General features: G+C 47.7%; 25 non-coding genes across 25 annotated transcripts; all 25 read left to right on the forward strand.

The window, feature by feature from the left end:
* The first annotated feature begins 286 nt into the window (after positions 1 to 286).
* Trnat-agu (transfer RNA threonine (anticodon AGU)) lies at positions 287 to 358 on the forward strand. The gene has a single exon. It is a non-coding gene; the product is annotated as a tRNA-Thr (tRNA).
* A 536-nt stretch (positions 359 to 894) lies between these two features.
* Positions 895 to 967, forward strand: Trnar-ucg (transfer RNA arginine (anticodon UCG)). The gene has a single exon. It is a non-coding gene; the product is annotated as a tRNA-Arg (tRNA).
* Positions 968 to 1,406: 439 nt separating this feature from the next.
* Trnak-cuu (transfer RNA lysine (anticodon CUU)) lies at positions 1,407 to 1,479 on the forward strand. Its single transcript has one exon. It is a non-coding gene; the product is annotated as a tRNA-Lys (tRNA).
* A 321-nt stretch (positions 1,480 to 1,800) lies between these two features.
* Trnat-agu (transfer RNA threonine (anticodon AGU)) lies at positions 1,801 to 1,872 on the forward strand. The gene has a single exon. It is a non-coding gene; the product is annotated as a tRNA-Thr (tRNA).
* Positions 1,873 to 2,408: 536 nt separating this feature from the next.
* Positions 2,409 to 2,481, forward strand: Trnar-ucg (transfer RNA arginine (anticodon UCG)). The gene has a single exon. It is a non-coding gene; the product is annotated as a tRNA-Arg (tRNA).
* Positions 2,482 to 2,920: 439 nt separating this feature from the next.
* Positions 2,921 to 2,993, forward strand: Trnak-cuu (transfer RNA lysine (anticodon CUU)). Its single transcript has one exon. It is a non-coding gene; the product is annotated as a tRNA-Lys (tRNA).
* A 321-nt stretch (positions 2,994 to 3,314) lies between these two features.
* Trnat-agu (transfer RNA threonine (anticodon AGU)) lies at positions 3,315 to 3,386 on the forward strand. Its single transcript has one exon. It is a non-coding gene; the product is annotated as a tRNA-Thr (tRNA).
* Positions 3,387 to 3,922: 536 nt separating this feature from the next.
* On the forward strand, positions 3,923 to 3,995 carry Trnar-ucg (transfer RNA arginine (anticodon UCG)). Its single transcript has one exon. It is a non-coding gene; the product is annotated as a tRNA-Arg (tRNA).
* A 439-nt stretch (positions 3,996 to 4,434) lies between these two features.
* Trnak-cuu (transfer RNA lysine (anticodon CUU)) lies at positions 4,435 to 4,507 on the forward strand. The gene has a single exon. It is a non-coding gene; the product is annotated as a tRNA-Lys (tRNA).
* A 321-nt stretch (positions 4,508 to 4,828) lies between these two features.
* Positions 4,829 to 4,900, forward strand: Trnat-agu (transfer RNA threonine (anticodon AGU)). The gene has a single exon. It is a non-coding gene; the product is annotated as a tRNA-Thr (tRNA).
* A 536-nt stretch (positions 4,901 to 5,436) lies between these two features.
* Trnar-ucg (transfer RNA arginine (anticodon UCG)) lies at positions 5,437 to 5,509 on the forward strand. The gene has a single exon. It is a non-coding gene; the product is annotated as a tRNA-Arg (tRNA).
* Positions 5,510 to 5,948: 439 nt separating this feature from the next.
* Trnak-cuu (transfer RNA lysine (anticodon CUU)) lies at positions 5,949 to 6,021 on the forward strand. The gene has a single exon. It is a non-coding gene; the product is annotated as a tRNA-Lys (tRNA).
* A 321-nt stretch (positions 6,022 to 6,342) lies between these two features.
* Positions 6,343 to 6,414, forward strand: Trnat-agu (transfer RNA threonine (anticodon AGU)). The gene has a single exon. It is a non-coding gene; the product is annotated as a tRNA-Thr (tRNA).
* Positions 6,415 to 6,950: 536 nt separating this feature from the next.
* Trnar-ucg (transfer RNA arginine (anticodon UCG)) lies at positions 6,951 to 7,023 on the forward strand. Its single transcript has one exon. It is a non-coding gene; the product is annotated as a tRNA-Arg (tRNA).
* Positions 7,024 to 7,462: 439 nt separating this feature from the next.
* On the forward strand, positions 7,463 to 7,535 carry Trnak-cuu (transfer RNA lysine (anticodon CUU)). The gene has a single exon. It is a non-coding gene; the product is annotated as a tRNA-Lys (tRNA).
* Positions 7,536 to 7,856: 321 nt separating this feature from the next.
* Positions 7,857 to 7,928, forward strand: Trnat-agu (transfer RNA threonine (anticodon AGU)). Its single transcript has one exon. It is a non-coding gene; the product is annotated as a tRNA-Thr (tRNA).
* Positions 7,929 to 8,464: 536 nt separating this feature from the next.
* Trnar-ucg (transfer RNA arginine (anticodon UCG)) lies at positions 8,465 to 8,537 on the forward strand. Its single transcript has one exon. It is a non-coding gene; the product is annotated as a tRNA-Arg (tRNA).
* A 439-nt stretch (positions 8,538 to 8,976) lies between these two features.
* Trnak-cuu (transfer RNA lysine (anticodon CUU)) lies at positions 8,977 to 9,049 on the forward strand. The gene has a single exon. It is a non-coding gene; the product is annotated as a tRNA-Lys (tRNA).
* A 321-nt stretch (positions 9,050 to 9,370) lies between these two features.
* Positions 9,371 to 9,442, forward strand: Trnat-agu (transfer RNA threonine (anticodon AGU)). Its single transcript has one exon. It is a non-coding gene; the product is annotated as a tRNA-Thr (tRNA).
* Positions 9,443 to 10,881: 1,439 nt separating this feature from the next.
* Positions 10,882 to 10,954, forward strand: Trnar-ucg (transfer RNA arginine (anticodon UCG)). The gene has a single exon. It is a non-coding gene; the product is annotated as a tRNA-Arg (tRNA).
* Positions 10,955 to 11,393: 439 nt separating this feature from the next.
* Positions 11,394 to 11,466, forward strand: Trnak-cuu (transfer RNA lysine (anticodon CUU)). Its single transcript has one exon. It is a non-coding gene; the product is annotated as a tRNA-Lys (tRNA).
* Positions 11,467 to 11,787: 321 nt separating this feature from the next.
* Trnat-agu (transfer RNA threonine (anticodon AGU)) lies at positions 11,788 to 11,859 on the forward strand. Its single transcript has one exon. It is a non-coding gene; the product is annotated as a tRNA-Thr (tRNA).
* A 536-nt stretch (positions 11,860 to 12,395) lies between these two features.
* Positions 12,396 to 12,468, forward strand: Trnar-ucg (transfer RNA arginine (anticodon UCG)). Its single transcript has one exon. It is a non-coding gene; the product is annotated as a tRNA-Arg (tRNA).
* A 439-nt stretch (positions 12,469 to 12,907) lies between these two features.
* Trnak-cuu (transfer RNA lysine (anticodon CUU)) lies at positions 12,908 to 12,980 on the forward strand. The gene has a single exon. It is a non-coding gene; the product is annotated as a tRNA-Lys (tRNA).
* A 321-nt stretch (positions 12,981 to 13,301) lies between these two features.
* On the forward strand, positions 13,302 to 13,373 carry Trnat-agu (transfer RNA threonine (anticodon AGU)). Its single transcript has one exon. It is a non-coding gene; the product is annotated as a tRNA-Thr (tRNA).
* Positions 13,374 to 13,541: the final 168 nt, after the last annotated feature.

Genomic DNA, 13,541 nt, shown 5'->3' on the forward strand with positions numbered 1-13,541 from the left:
GCCCCTCTCGTGAGCCTTGCGTAACGAACGTAACGGGTTACGACGATGCCTAGCTTCGTATGAATATCAGAGGAATGGTATTTGAAGCTGAAAGTAACTCTGAAATGAAATAAATGTGTTGTTTTGGAATTTTAGGTGTACATCGATATCGTGTGAGATGTGTAGGAAAGCAGCAGCTGTGCTAACTAAATGCAAATAATGGTCGCTAATGCGGTGCGTTTCCAGCTGAAGATCTCCGATTCACTAGTCCATAAGAACAAAGTACCCGAAAAGCGCGCTAGGAGGCGCCTCCTTAGCTCAGTGGCAGAGCGCTGGTCTAGTAAACCAGAGGTCGTGAGTTCGATCCTCACAGGAGGCAAATGAATTTTGTAAAAGCCCCTCCCACCGTGGCCCTTTCGAAAAAAGCGGTCAAGGATAAAACAAATTATAAATGGGTGCGGTATTTAAGAAATGCTCTCGCAAATGAATAGTGCGAATGGTGCTATTAAAGTAGGCACCAGAAACTGCTGCTTTTGGGAGTCTCCGGAGAATGCCGACGTGAAATACTTAGTTCTTGTGATGTATTTTCTACCCCTGATAGAGACCCTCGCGGCTGTCGTCGTCGTCGGCGCCGCCGCCGCTTTGGTAATAGCGGCAACTCGCCATTGTATCTCATAGGGTGAGGTACCTTCTGCAACCGACTGAGATGGCACTAAGCGATTGAAGCTGATTTGCACGCTCTTGTTTGATGAGCGTCATAAGGGCTTGAATGTAACTTGCGATGGGACACAGCAAGAAGTAGCGTCGCATTTTTAGTACTGAAATTGGAGAATTGCGTCAAAGATGGTAAATTCATTCCGGGAAGTGCACAAATGGCGGTAATGAGGTGTGTTTGGGGAAGCGTATTGCGCCAGTGACCGTGTGGCCTAATGGATAAGGCGTCGGACTTCGGATCCGAAGATTGCAGGTTCGAATCCTGTCACGGTCGAGTTTTTCCAGTTCTGCAAAAGATGCATGCTGTTTTACTGTGTTGTTTGAGTACTACAAAACTAGTTGAAAGTTGCTGCTGTCCGCTTCCTGGCTGCAAACCGGCGTCTACCTGAAGCTCAAGCAAGACAAGGGTGATCTGTAGCGAAATTTTCGGCACAGAGCCGTTCAGGAGAGTTTTTGTTGGAACTACTGCGTCTGATTCAGGGCCCAAGAGCTACGCCACAGGCGTGTGCGCACAGTCGAGCATGTGTGTTGAATAATGGTGCTGATAGCCACGTATCATTTGAAGCAGATTTGATGCCTTTCGGAGACAATTTTTCATTGAATGGGATTGTAGCTCATTTGTGGCAGCAGGAGATAAGCTGTAGTCAAAAGGATCTTCCATAGATGGTCGCAGGTCCCATCAGTATTGTATGGCTCGTAAAGCATTGTGTGGAGCCCGGCTAGCTCAGTCGGTAGAGCATGAGACTCTTAATCTCAGGGTCGTGGGTTCGAGCCCCACGCTGGGCGGCGCAAAATTTTGTGTCTACGCGGATGCAACCTGCGCCCCTCTCGTGAGCCTTGCGTAACGAACGTAACGGGTTACGACGATGCCTAGCTTCGTATGAATATCAGAGGAATGGTATTTGAAGCTGAAAGTAACTCTGAAATGAAATAAATGTGTTGTTTTGGAATTTTAGGTGTACATCGATATCGTGTGAGATGTGTAGGAAAGCAGCAGCTGTGCTAACTAAATGCAAATAATGGTCGCTAATGCGGTGCGTTTCCAGCTGAAGATCTCCGATTCACTAGTCCATAAGAACAAAGTACCCGAAAAGCGCGCTAGGAGGCGCCTCCTTAGCTCAGTGGCAGAGCGCTGGTCTAGTAAACCAGAGGTCGTGAGTTCGATCCTCACAGGAGGCAAATGAATTTTGTAAAAGCCCCTCCCACCGTGGCCCTTTCGAAAAAAGCGGTCAAGGATAAAACAAATTATAAATGGGTGCGGTATTTAAGAAATGCTCTCGCAAATGAATAGTGCGAATGGTGCTATTAAAGTAGGCACCAGAAACTGCTGCTTTTGGGAGTCTCCGGAGAATGCCGACGTGAAATACTTAGTTCTTGTGATGTATTTTCTACCCCTGATAGAGACCCTCGCGGCTGTCGTCGTCGTCGGCGCCGCCGCCGCTTTGGTAATAGCGGCAACTCGCCATTGTATCTCATAGGGTGAGGTACCTTCTGCAACCGACTGAGATGGCACTAAGCGATTGAAGCTGATTTGCACGCTCTTGTTTGATGAGCGTCATAAGGGCTTGAATGTAACTTGCGATGGGACACAGCAAGAAGTAGCGTCGCATTTTTAGTACTGAAATTGGAGAATTGCGTCAAAGATGGTAAATTCATTCCGGGAAGTGCACAAATGGCGGTAATGAGGTGTGTTTGGGGAAGCGTATTGCGCCAGTGACCGTGTGGCCTAATGGATAAGGCGTCGGACTTCGGATCCGAAGATTGCAGGTTCGAATCCTGTCACGGTCGAGTTTTTCCAGTTCTGCAAAAGATGCATGCTGTTTTACTGTGTTGTTTGAGTACTACAAAACTAGTTGAAAGTTGCTGCTGTCCGCTTCCTGGCTGCAAACCGGCGTCTACCTGAAGCTCAAGCAAGACAAGGGTGATCTGTAGCGAAATTTTCGGCACAGAGCCGTTCAGGAGAGTTTTTGTTGGAACTACTGCGTCTGATTCAGGGCCCAAGAGCTACGCCACAGGCGTGTGCGCACAGTCGAGCATGTGTGTTGAATAATGGTGCTGATAGCCACGTATCATTTGAAGCAGATTTGATGCCTTTCGGAGACAATTTTTCATTGAATGGGATTGTAGCTCATTTGTGGCAGCAGGAGATAAGCTGTAGTCAAAAGGATCTTCCATAGATGGTCGCAGGTCCCATCAGTATTGTATGGCTCGTAAAGCATTGTGTGGAGCCCGGCTAGCTCAGTCGGTAGAGCATGAGACTCTTAATCTCAGGGTCGTGGGTTCGAGCCCCACGCTGGGCGGCGCAAAATTTTGTGTCTACGCGGATGCAACCTGCGCCCCTCTCGTGAGCCTTGCGTAACGAACGTAACGGGTTACGACGATGCCTAGCTTCGTATGAATATCAGAGGAATGGTATTTGAAGCTGAAAGTAACTCTGAAATGAAATAAATGTGTTGTTTTGGAATTTTAGGTGTACATCGATATCGTGTGAGATGTGTAGGAAAGCAGCAGCTGTGCTAACTAAATGCAAATAATGGTCGCTAATGCGGTGCGTTTCCAGCTGAAGATCTCCGATTCACTAGTCCATAAGAACAAAGTACCCGAAAAGCGCGCTAGGAGGCGCCTCCTTAGCTCAGTGGCAGAGCGCTGGTCTAGTAAACCAGAGGTCGTGAGTTCGATCCTCACAGGAGGCAAATGAATTTTGTAAAAGCCCCTCCCACCGTGGCCCTTTCGAAAAAAGCGGTCAAGGATAAAACAAATTATAAATGGGTGCGGTATTTAAGAAATGCTCTCGCAAATGAATAGTGCGAATGGTGCTATTAAAGTAGGCACCAGAAACTGCTGCTTTTGGGAGTCTCCGGAGAATGCCGACGTGAAATACTTAGTTCTTGTGATGTATTTTCTACCCCTGATAGAGACCCTCGCGGCTGTCGTCGTCGTCGGCGCCGCCGCCGCTTTGGTAATAGCGGCAACTCGCCATTGTATCTCATAGGGTGAGGTACCTTCTGCAACCGACTGAGATGGCACTAAGCGATTGAAGCTGATTTGCACGCTCTTGTTTGATGAGCGTCATAAGGGCTTGAATGTAACTTGCGATGGGACACAGCAAGAAGTAGCGTCGCATTTTTAGTACTGAAATTGGAGAATTGCGTCAAAGATGGTAAATTCATTCCGGGAAGTGCACAAATGGCGGTAATGAGGTGTGTTTGGGGAAGCGTATTGCGCCAGTGACCGTGTGGCCTAATGGATAAGGCGTCGGACTTCGGATCCGAAGATTGCAGGTTCGAATCCTGTCACGGTCGAGTTTTTCCAGTTCTGCAAAAGATGCATGCTGTTTTACTGTGTTGTTTGAGTACTACAAAACTAGTTGAAAGTTGCTGCTGTCCGCTTCCTGGCTGCAAACCGGCGTCTACCTGAAGCTCAAGCAAGACAAGGGTGATCTGTAGCGAAATTTTCGGCACAGAGCCGTTCAGGAGAGTTTTTGTTGGAACTACTGCGTCTGATTCAGGGCCCAAGAGCTACGCCACAGGCGTCTGCGCACAGTCGAGCATGTGTGTTGAATAATGGTGCTGATAGCCACGTATCATTTGAAGCAGATTTGATGCCTTTCGGAGACAATTTTTCATTGAATGGGATTGTAGCTCATTTGTGGCAGCAGGAGATAAGCTGTAGTCAAAAGGATCTTCCATAGATGGTCGCAGGTCCCATCAGTATTGTATGGCTCGTAAAGCATTGTGTGGAGCCCGGCTAGCTCAGTCGGTAGAGCATGAGACTCTTAATCTCAGGGTCGTGGGTTCGAGCCCCACGCTGGGCGGCGCAAAATTTTGTGTCTACGCGGATGCAACCTGCGCCCCTCTCGTGAGCCTTGCGTAACGAACGTAACGGGTTACGACGATGCCTAGCTTCGTATGAATATCAGAGGAATGGTATTTGAAGCTGAAAGTAACTCTGAAATGAAATAAATGTGTTGTTTTGGAATTTTAGGTGTACATCGATATCGTGTGAGATGTGTAGGAAAGCAGCAGCTGTGCTAACTAAATGCAAATAATGGTCGCTAATGCGGTGCGTTTCCAGCTGAAGATCTCCGATTCACTAGTCCATAAGAACAAAGTACCCGAAAAGCGCGCTAGGAGGCGCCTCCTTAGCTCAGTGGCAGAGCGCTGGTCTAGTAAACCAGAGGTCGTGAGTTCGATCCTCACAGGAGGCAAATGAATTTTGTAAAAGCCCCTCCCACCGTGGCCCTTTCGAAAAAAGCGGTCAAGGATAAAACAAATTATAAATGGGTGCGGTATTTAAGAAATGCTCTCGCAAATGAATAGTGCGAATGGTGCTATTAAAGTAGGCACCAGAAACTGCTGCTTTTGGGAGTCTCCGGAGAATGCCGACGTGAAATACTTAGTTCTTGTGATGTATTTTCTACCCCTGATAGAGACCCTCGCGGCTGTCGTCGTCGTCGGCGCCGCCGCCGCTTTGGTAATAGCGGCAACTCGCCATTGTATCTCATAGGGTGAGGTACCTTCTGCAACCGACTGAGATGGCACTAAGCGATTGAAGCTGATTTGCACGCTCTTGTTTGATGAGCGTCATAAGGGCTTGAATGTAACTTGCGATGGGACACAGCAAGAAGTAGCGTCGCATTTTTAGTACTGAAATTGGAGAATTGCGTCAAAGATGGTAAATTCATTCCGGGAAGTGCACAAATGGCGGTAATGAGGTGTGTTTGGGGAAGCGTATTGCGCCAGTGACCGTGTGGCCTAATGGATAAGGCGTCGGACTTCGGATCCGAAGATTGCAGGTTCGAATCCTGTCACGGTCGAGTTTTTCCAGTTCTGCAAAAGATGCATGCTGTTTTACTGTGTTGTTTGAGTACTACAAAACTAGTTGAAAGTTGCTGCTGTCCGCTTCCTGGCTGCAAACCGGCGTCTACCTGAAGCTCAAGCAAGACAAGGGTGATCTGTAGCGAAATTTTCGGCACAGAGCCGTTCAGGAGAGTTTTTGTTGGAACTACTGCGTCTGATTCAGGGCCCAAGAGCTACGCCACAGGCGTCTGCGCACAGTCGAGCATGTGTGTTGAATAATGGTGCTGATAGCCACGTATCATTTGAAGCAGATTTGATGCCTTTCGGAGACAATTTTTCATTGAATGGGATTGTAGCTCATTTGTGGCAGCAGGAGATAAGCTGTAGTCAAAAGGATCTTCCATAGATGGTCGCAGGTCCCATCAGTATTGTATGGCTCGTAAAGCATTGTGTGGAGCCCGGCTAGCTCAGTCGGTAGAGCATGAGACTCTTAATCTCAGGGTCGTGGGTTCGAGCCCCACGCTGGGCGGCGCAAAATTTTGTGTCTACGCGGATGCAACCTGCGCCCCTCTCGTGAGCCTTGCGTAACGAACGTAACGGGTTACGACGATGCCTAGCTTCGTATGAATATCAGAGGAATGGTATTTGAAGCTGAAAGTAACTCTGAAATGAAATAAATGTGTTGTTTTGGAATTTTAGGTGTACATCGATATCGTGTGAGATGTGTAGGAAAGCAGCAGCTGTGCTAACTAAATGCAAATAATGGTCGCTAATGCGGTGCGTTTCCAGCTGAAGATCTCCGATTCACTAGTCCATAAGAACAAAGTACCCGAAAAGCGCGCTAGGAGGCGCCTCCTTAGCTCAGTGGCAGAGCGCTGGTCTAGTAAACCAGAGGTCGTGAGTTCGATCCTCACAGGAGGCAAATGAATTTTGTAAAAGCCCCTCCCACCGTGGCCCTTTCGAAAAAAGCGGTCAAGGATAAAACAAATTATAAATGGGTGCGGTATTTAAGAAATGCTCTCGCAAATGAATAGTGCGAATGGTGCTATTAAAGTAGGCACCAGAAACTGCTGCTTTTGGGAGTCTCCGGAGAATGCCGACGTGAAATACTTAGTTCTTGTGATGTATTTTCTACCCCTGATAGAGACCCTCGCGGCTGTCGTCGTCGTCGGCGCCGCCGCCGCTTTGGTAATAGCGGCAACTCGCCATTGTATCTCATAGGGTGAGGTACCTTCTGCAACCGACTGAGATGGCACTAAGCGATTGAAGCTGATTTGCACGCTCTTGTTTGATGAGCGTCATAAGGGCTTGAATGTAACTTGCGATGGGACACAGCAAGAAGTAGCGTCGCATTTTTAGTACTGAAATTGGAGAATTGCGTCAAAGATGGTAAATTCATTCCGGGAAGTGCACAAATGGCGGTAATGAGGTGTGTTTGGGGAAGCGTATTGCGCCAGTGACCGTGTGGCCTAATGGATAAGGCGTCGGACTTCGGATCCGAAGATTGCAGGTTCGAATCCTGTCACGGTCGAGTTTTTCCAGTTCTGCAAAAGATGCATGCTGTTTTACTGTGTTGTTTGAGTACTACAAAACTAGTTGAAAGTTGCTGCTGTCCGCTTCCTGGCTGCAAACCGGCGTCTACCTGAAGCTCAAGCAAGACAAGGGTGATCTGTAGCGAAATTTTCGGCACAGAGCCGTTCAGGAGAGTTTTTGTTGGAACTACTGCGTCTGATTCAGGGCCCAAGAGCTACGCCACAGGCGTCTGCGCACAGTCGAGCATGTGTGTTGAATAATGGTGCTGATAGCCACGTATCATTTGAAGCAGATTTGATGCCTTTCGGAGACAATTTTTCATTGAATGGGATTGTAGCTCATTTGTGGCAGCAGGAGATAAGCTGTAGTCAAAAGGATCTTCCATAGATGGTCGCAGGTCCCATCAGTATTGTATGGCTCGTAAAGCATTGTGTGGAGCCCGGCTAGCTCAGTCGGTAGAGCATGAGACTCTTAATCTCAGGGTCGTGGGTTCGAGCCCCACGCTGGGCGGCGCAAAATTTTGTGTCTACGCGGATGCAACCTGCGCCCCTCTCGTGAGCCTTGCGTAACGAACGTAACGGGTTACGACGATGCCTAGCTTCGTATGAATATCAGAGGAATGGTATTTGAAGCTGAAAGTAACTCTGAAATGAAATAAATGTGTTGTTTTGGAATTTTAGGTGTACATCGATATCGTGTGAGATGTGTAGGAAAGCAGCAGCTGTGCTAACTAAATGCAAATAATGGTCGCTAATGCGGTGCGTTTCCAGCTGAAGATCTCCGATTCACTAGTCCATAAGAACAAAGTACCCGAAAAGCGCGCTAGGAGGCGCCTCCTTAGCTCAGTGGCAGAGCGCTGGTCTAGTAAACCAGAGGTCGTGAGTTCGATCCTCACAGGAGGCAAATGAATTTTGTAAAAGCCCCTCCCACCGTGGCCCTTTCGAAAAAAGCGGTCAAGGATAAAACAAATTATAAATGGGTGCGGTATTTAAGAAATGCTCTCGCAAATGAATAGTGCGAATGGTGCTATTAAAGTAGGCACCAGAAACTGCTGCTTTTGGGAGTCTCCGGAGAATGCCGACGTGAAATACTTAGTTCTTGTGATGTATTTTCTACCCCTGATACAGACCCTCGCGGCTGTCGTCGTCGTCGGCGCCGCCGCCGCTTTGGTAATAGCGGCAACTCGCCATTGTATCTCATAGGGTGAGGTACCTTCTGCAACCGACTGAGATGGCACTAAGCGATTGAAGCTGATTTGCACGCTCTTGTTTGATGAGCGTCATAAGGGCTTGAATGTAACTTGCGATGGGACACAGCAAGAAGTAGCGTCGCATTTTTAGTACTGAAATTGGAGAATTGCGTCAAAGATGGTAAATTCATTCCGGGAAGTGCACAAATGGCGGTAATGAGGTGTGTTTGGGGAAGCGTATTGCGCCAGTGACCGTGTGGCCTAATGGATAAGGCGTCGGACTTCGGATCCGAAGATTGCAGGTTCGAATCCTGTCACGGTCGAGTTTTTCCAGTTCTGCAAAAGATGCATGCTGTTTTACTGTGTTGTTTGAGTACTACAAAACTAGTTGAAAGTTGCTGCTGTCCGCTTCCTGGCTGCAAACCGGCGTCTACCTGAAGCTCAAGCAAGACAAGGGTGATCTGTAGCGAAATTTTCGGCACAGAGCCGTTCAGGAGAGTTTTTGTTGGAACTACTGCGTCTGATTCAGGGCCCAAGAGCTACGCCACAGGCGTGTGCGCACAGTCGAGCATGTGTGTTGAATAATGGTGCTGATAGCCACGTATCATTTGAAGCAGATTTGATGCCTTTCGGAGACAATTTTTCATTGAATGGGATTGTAGCTCATTTGTGGCAGCAGGAGATAAGCTGTAGTCAAAAGGATCTTCCATAGATGGTCGCAGGTCCCATCAGTATTGTATGGCTCGTAAAGCATTGTGTGGAGCCCGGCTAGCTCAGTCGGTAGAGCATGAGACTCTTAATCTCAGGGTCGTGGGTTCGAGCCCCACGCTGGGCGGCGCAAAATTTTGTGTCTACGCGGATGCAACCTGCGCCCCTCTCGTGAGCCTTGCGTAACGAACGTAACGGGTTACGACGATGCCTAGCTTCGTATGAATATCAGAGGAATGGTATTTGAAGCTGAAAGTAACTCTGAAATGAAATAAATGTGTTGTTTTGGAATTTTAGGTGTACATCGATATCGTGTGAGATGTGTAGGAAAGCAGCAGCTGTGCTAACTAAATGCAAATAATGGTCGCTAATGCGGTGCGTTTCCAGCTGAAGATCTCCGATTCACTAGTCCATAAGAACAAAGTACCCGAAAAGCGCGTTAGGAGGCGCCTCCTTAGCTCAGTGGCAGAGCGCTGGTCTAGTAAACCAGAGGTCGTGAGTTCGATCCTCACAGGAGGCAAATGAATTTTGTAAAAGCCCCTCCCACCGTGGCCCTTTCGAAAAAAGCGGTCAAGGATAAAACAAATTATAAATGGGTGCGGTATTTAAGAAATGCTCTCGCAAATGAATAGTGCGAATGGTGCTATTAAAGTAGGCACCAGAAACTGCTGCTTTTGGGAGTCTCCGGAGAATGCCGACGTGAAATACTTAGTTCTTGTGATGTATTTTCTACCCCTGATACAGACCCTCGCGGCTGTCGTCGTCGTCGTCGGCGCCGCCGCCGCTTTGGTAATAGCGGCAACTCGCCATTGTACGAGGGTTGGTCAAAAAGTAATGCCTCCCATTTTTTTTCTACTTAAAGAAATTAAGTTAAGTGAAAAATTTGAATTTGGCGCCATTCCTCAAACCTTCTTCTGCAATCCACTGCAGTAGTAACTTTCTGTGTCAACAGGTGGCAGCACAGCAGAAGTTTGTAAGATGGCCGACATCGATGTTCGTTTGAGACAGCGTTGTGTGATTGAATTCTTGAATGCAGAAGGTGAAACGCCCATACGCATTCATGAAAGACTGAAGAAGGTGTATGGTGTTGTGACAGTGGATGTCAGCACTGTTAGACGATGGGTTCGTCGTTGTAAGGAAGCTGAAGGGCAAACACCGTTGACTGACGAAAAGCGGAGCGGCAGGCCGGTGAGTGCAGTGACTCCAATAAATTCTGTTCAATACGTCACAACCCTCAAAAAACTTAAAGCACGTCTTCAGCGAGTTCGCCCAACAAAATCAATGGCAGATGTTCTTCTTTTGCATGACAATGCAAGACCACACACCAGTCGTCACACCTCTGACGAGATTGTCAAAATTGGATGGGAAGTTTTGCCTCATCCCCCATACAGCCCTGACCTGGCACCATCAGACTTCCATCTGTTCGGGCCACTAAAAGAAGCTCATCGTGGGATTCATTTTGAAGATGAGGAGGCCGTCAAAACATCCGTGCGTCAATGGCTTAGGAAGCAGAGCTGTGATTTTTACCGTGCTGGGATACATGCCCTTGTTCAAAGATGGACCAAAACTGTAGAGATGGGCGGAGATTACATTGAAAAATGACAAAATGATCCTCAATGTTGTGGTTTTCAACCTATGTAATTGCATTTAAATTTCCTGACAATTAAACGTAGAAAACAAAATAGGAGGCATTACTTTTTGACTGACCCTCGTATATCATAGGGTGAGGTACCTTCTGCAACCGACTGAGATGGCACTAAGCGATTGAAGCTGATTTGCACGCTCTTGTTTGATGAGCGTCATAAGGGCTTGAATGTAACTTGCGATGGGACACAGCTAGAAGTAGCGTCGCATTTTTAGTACTGAAATTGGAGAATTGCGTCAAAGATGGTAAATTCATTCCGGGAAGTGCACAAATGGCGGTAATGAGGTGTGTTTGGGGAAGCGTATTGCGCCAGTGACCGTGTGGCCTAATGGATAAGGCGTCGGACTTCGGATCCGAAGATTGCAGGTTCGAATCCTGTCACGGTCGAGTTTTTCCAGTTCTGCAAAAGATGCATGCTGTTTTACTGTGTTGTTTGAGTACTACAAAACTAGTTGAAAGTTGCTGCTGTCCGCTTCCTGGCTGCAAACCGGCGTCTACCTGAAGCTCAAGCAAGACAAGGGTGATCTGTAGCGAAATTTTCGGCACAGAGCCGTTCAGGAGAGTTTTTGTTGGAACTACTGCGTCTGATTCAGGGCCCAAGAGCTACGCCACAGGCGTCTGCGCACAGTCGAGCATGTGTGTTGAATAATGGTGCTGATAGCCACGTATCATTTGAAGCAGATTTGATGCCTTTCGGAGACAATTTTTCATTGAATGGGATTGTAGCTCATTTGTGGCAGCAGGAGATAAGCTGTAGTCAAAAGGATCTTCCATAGATGGTCGCAGGTCCCATCAGTATTGTATGGCTCGTAAAGCATTGTGTGGAGCCCGGCTAGCTCAGTCGGTAGAGCATGAGACTCTTAATCTCAGGGTCGTGGGTTCGAGCCCCACGCTGGGCGGCGCAAAATTTTGTGTCTACGCGGATGCAACCTGCGCCCCTCTCGTGAGCCTTGCGTAACGAACGTAACGGGTTACGACGATGCCTAGCTTCGTATGAATATCAGAGGAATGGTATTTGAAGCTGAAAGTAACTCTGAAATGAAATAAATGTGTTGTTTTGGAATTTTAGGTGTACATCGATATCGTGTGAGATGTGTAGGAAAGCAGCAGCTGTGCTAACTAAATGCAAATAATGGTCGCTAATGCGGTGCGTTTCCAGCTGAAGATCTCCGATTCACTAGTCCATAAGAACAAAGTACCCGAAAAGCGCGCTAGGAGGCGCCTCCTTAGCTCAGTGGCAGAGCGCTGGTCTAGTAAACCAGAGGTCGTGAGTTCGATCCTCACAGGAGGCAAATGAATTTTGTAAAAGCCCCTCCCACCGTGGCCCTTTCGAAAAAAGCGGTCAAGGATAAAACAAATTATAAATGGGTGCGGTATTTAAGAAATGCTCTCGCAAATGAATAGTGCGAATGGTGCTATTAAAGTAGGCACCAGAAACTGCTGCTTTTGGGAGTCTCCGGAGAATGCCGACGTGAAATACTTAGTTCTTGTGATGTATTTTCTACCCCTGATACAGACCCTCGCGGCTGTCGTCGTCGTCGGCGCCGCCGCCGCTTTGGTAATAGCGGCAACTCGCCATTGTATCTCATAGGGTGAGGTACCTTCTGCAACCGACTGAGATGGCACTAAGCGATTGAAGCTGATTTGCACGCTCTTGTTTGATGAGCGTCATAAGGGCTTGAATGTAACTTGCGATGGGACACAGCAAGAAGTAGCGTCGCATTTTTAGTACTGAAATTGGAGAATTGCGTCAAAGATGGTAAATTCATTCCGGGAAGTGCACAAATGGCGGTAATGAGGTGTGTTTGGGGAAGCGTATTGCGCCAGTGACCGTGTGGCCTAATGGATAAGGCGTCGGACTTCGGATCCGAAGATTGCAGGTTCGAATCCTGTCACGGTCGAGTTTTTCCAGTTCTGCAAAAGATGCATGCTGTTTTACTGTGTTGTTTGAGTACTACAAAACTAGTTGAAAGTTGCTGCTGTCCGCTTCCTGGCTGCAAACCGGCGTCTACCTGAAGCTCAAGCAAGACAAGGGTGATCTGTAGCGAAATTTTCGGCACAGAGCCGTTCAGGAGAGTTTTTGTTGGAACTACTGCGTCTGATTCAGGGCCCAAGAGCTACGCCACAGGCGTGTGCGCACAGTCGAGCATGTGTGTTGAATAATGGTGCTGATAGCCACGTATCATTTGAAGCAGATTTGATGCCTTTCGGAGACAATTTTTCATTGAATGGGATTGTAGCTCATTTGTGGCAGCAGGAGATAAGCTGTAGTCAAAAGGATCTTCCATAGATGGTCGCAGGTCCCATCAGTATTGTATGGCTCGTAAAGCATTGTGTGGAGCCCGGCTAGCTCAGTCGGTAGAGCATGAGACTCTTAATCTCAGGGTCGTGGGTTCGAGCCCCACGCTGGGCGGCGCAAAATTTTGTGTCTACGCGGATGCAACCTGCGCCCCTCTCGTGAGCCTTGCGTAACGAACGTAACGGGTTACGACGATGCCTAGCTTCGTATGAATATCAGAGGAATGGTATTTGAAGCTGAAAGTAACTCTGAAATGAAATAAATGTGTTGTTTTGGAATTTTAGGTGTACATCGATATCGTGTGAGATGTGTAGGAAAGCAGCAGCTGTGCTAACTAAATGCAAATAATGGTCGCTAATGCGGTGCGTTTCCAGCTGAAGATCTCCGATTCACTAGTCCATAAGAACAAAGTACCCGAAAAGCGCGCTAGGAGGCGCCTCCTTAGCTCAGTGGCAGAGCGCTGGTCTAGTAAACCAGAGGTCGTGAGTTCGATCCTCACAGGAGGCAAATGAATTTTGTAAAAGCCCCTCCCACCGTGGCCCTTTCGAAAAAAGCGGTCAAGGATAAAACAAATTATAAATGGGTGCGGTATTTAAGAAATGCTCTCGCAAATGAATAGTGCGAATGGTGCTATTAAAGTAGGCACCAGAAACTGCTGCTTTTGGGAGTCTCCGG

This window comes from Schistocerca nitens, chromosome 8, assembly GCF_023898315.1.
Source record: "Schistocerca nitens isolate TAMUIC-IGC-003100 chromosome 8, iqSchNite1.1, whole genome shotgun sequence".
In the NCBI taxonomy this organism is placed as follows: domain Eukaryota; kingdom Metazoa; phylum Arthropoda; class Insecta; order Orthoptera; family Acrididae; genus Schistocerca; species Schistocerca nitens.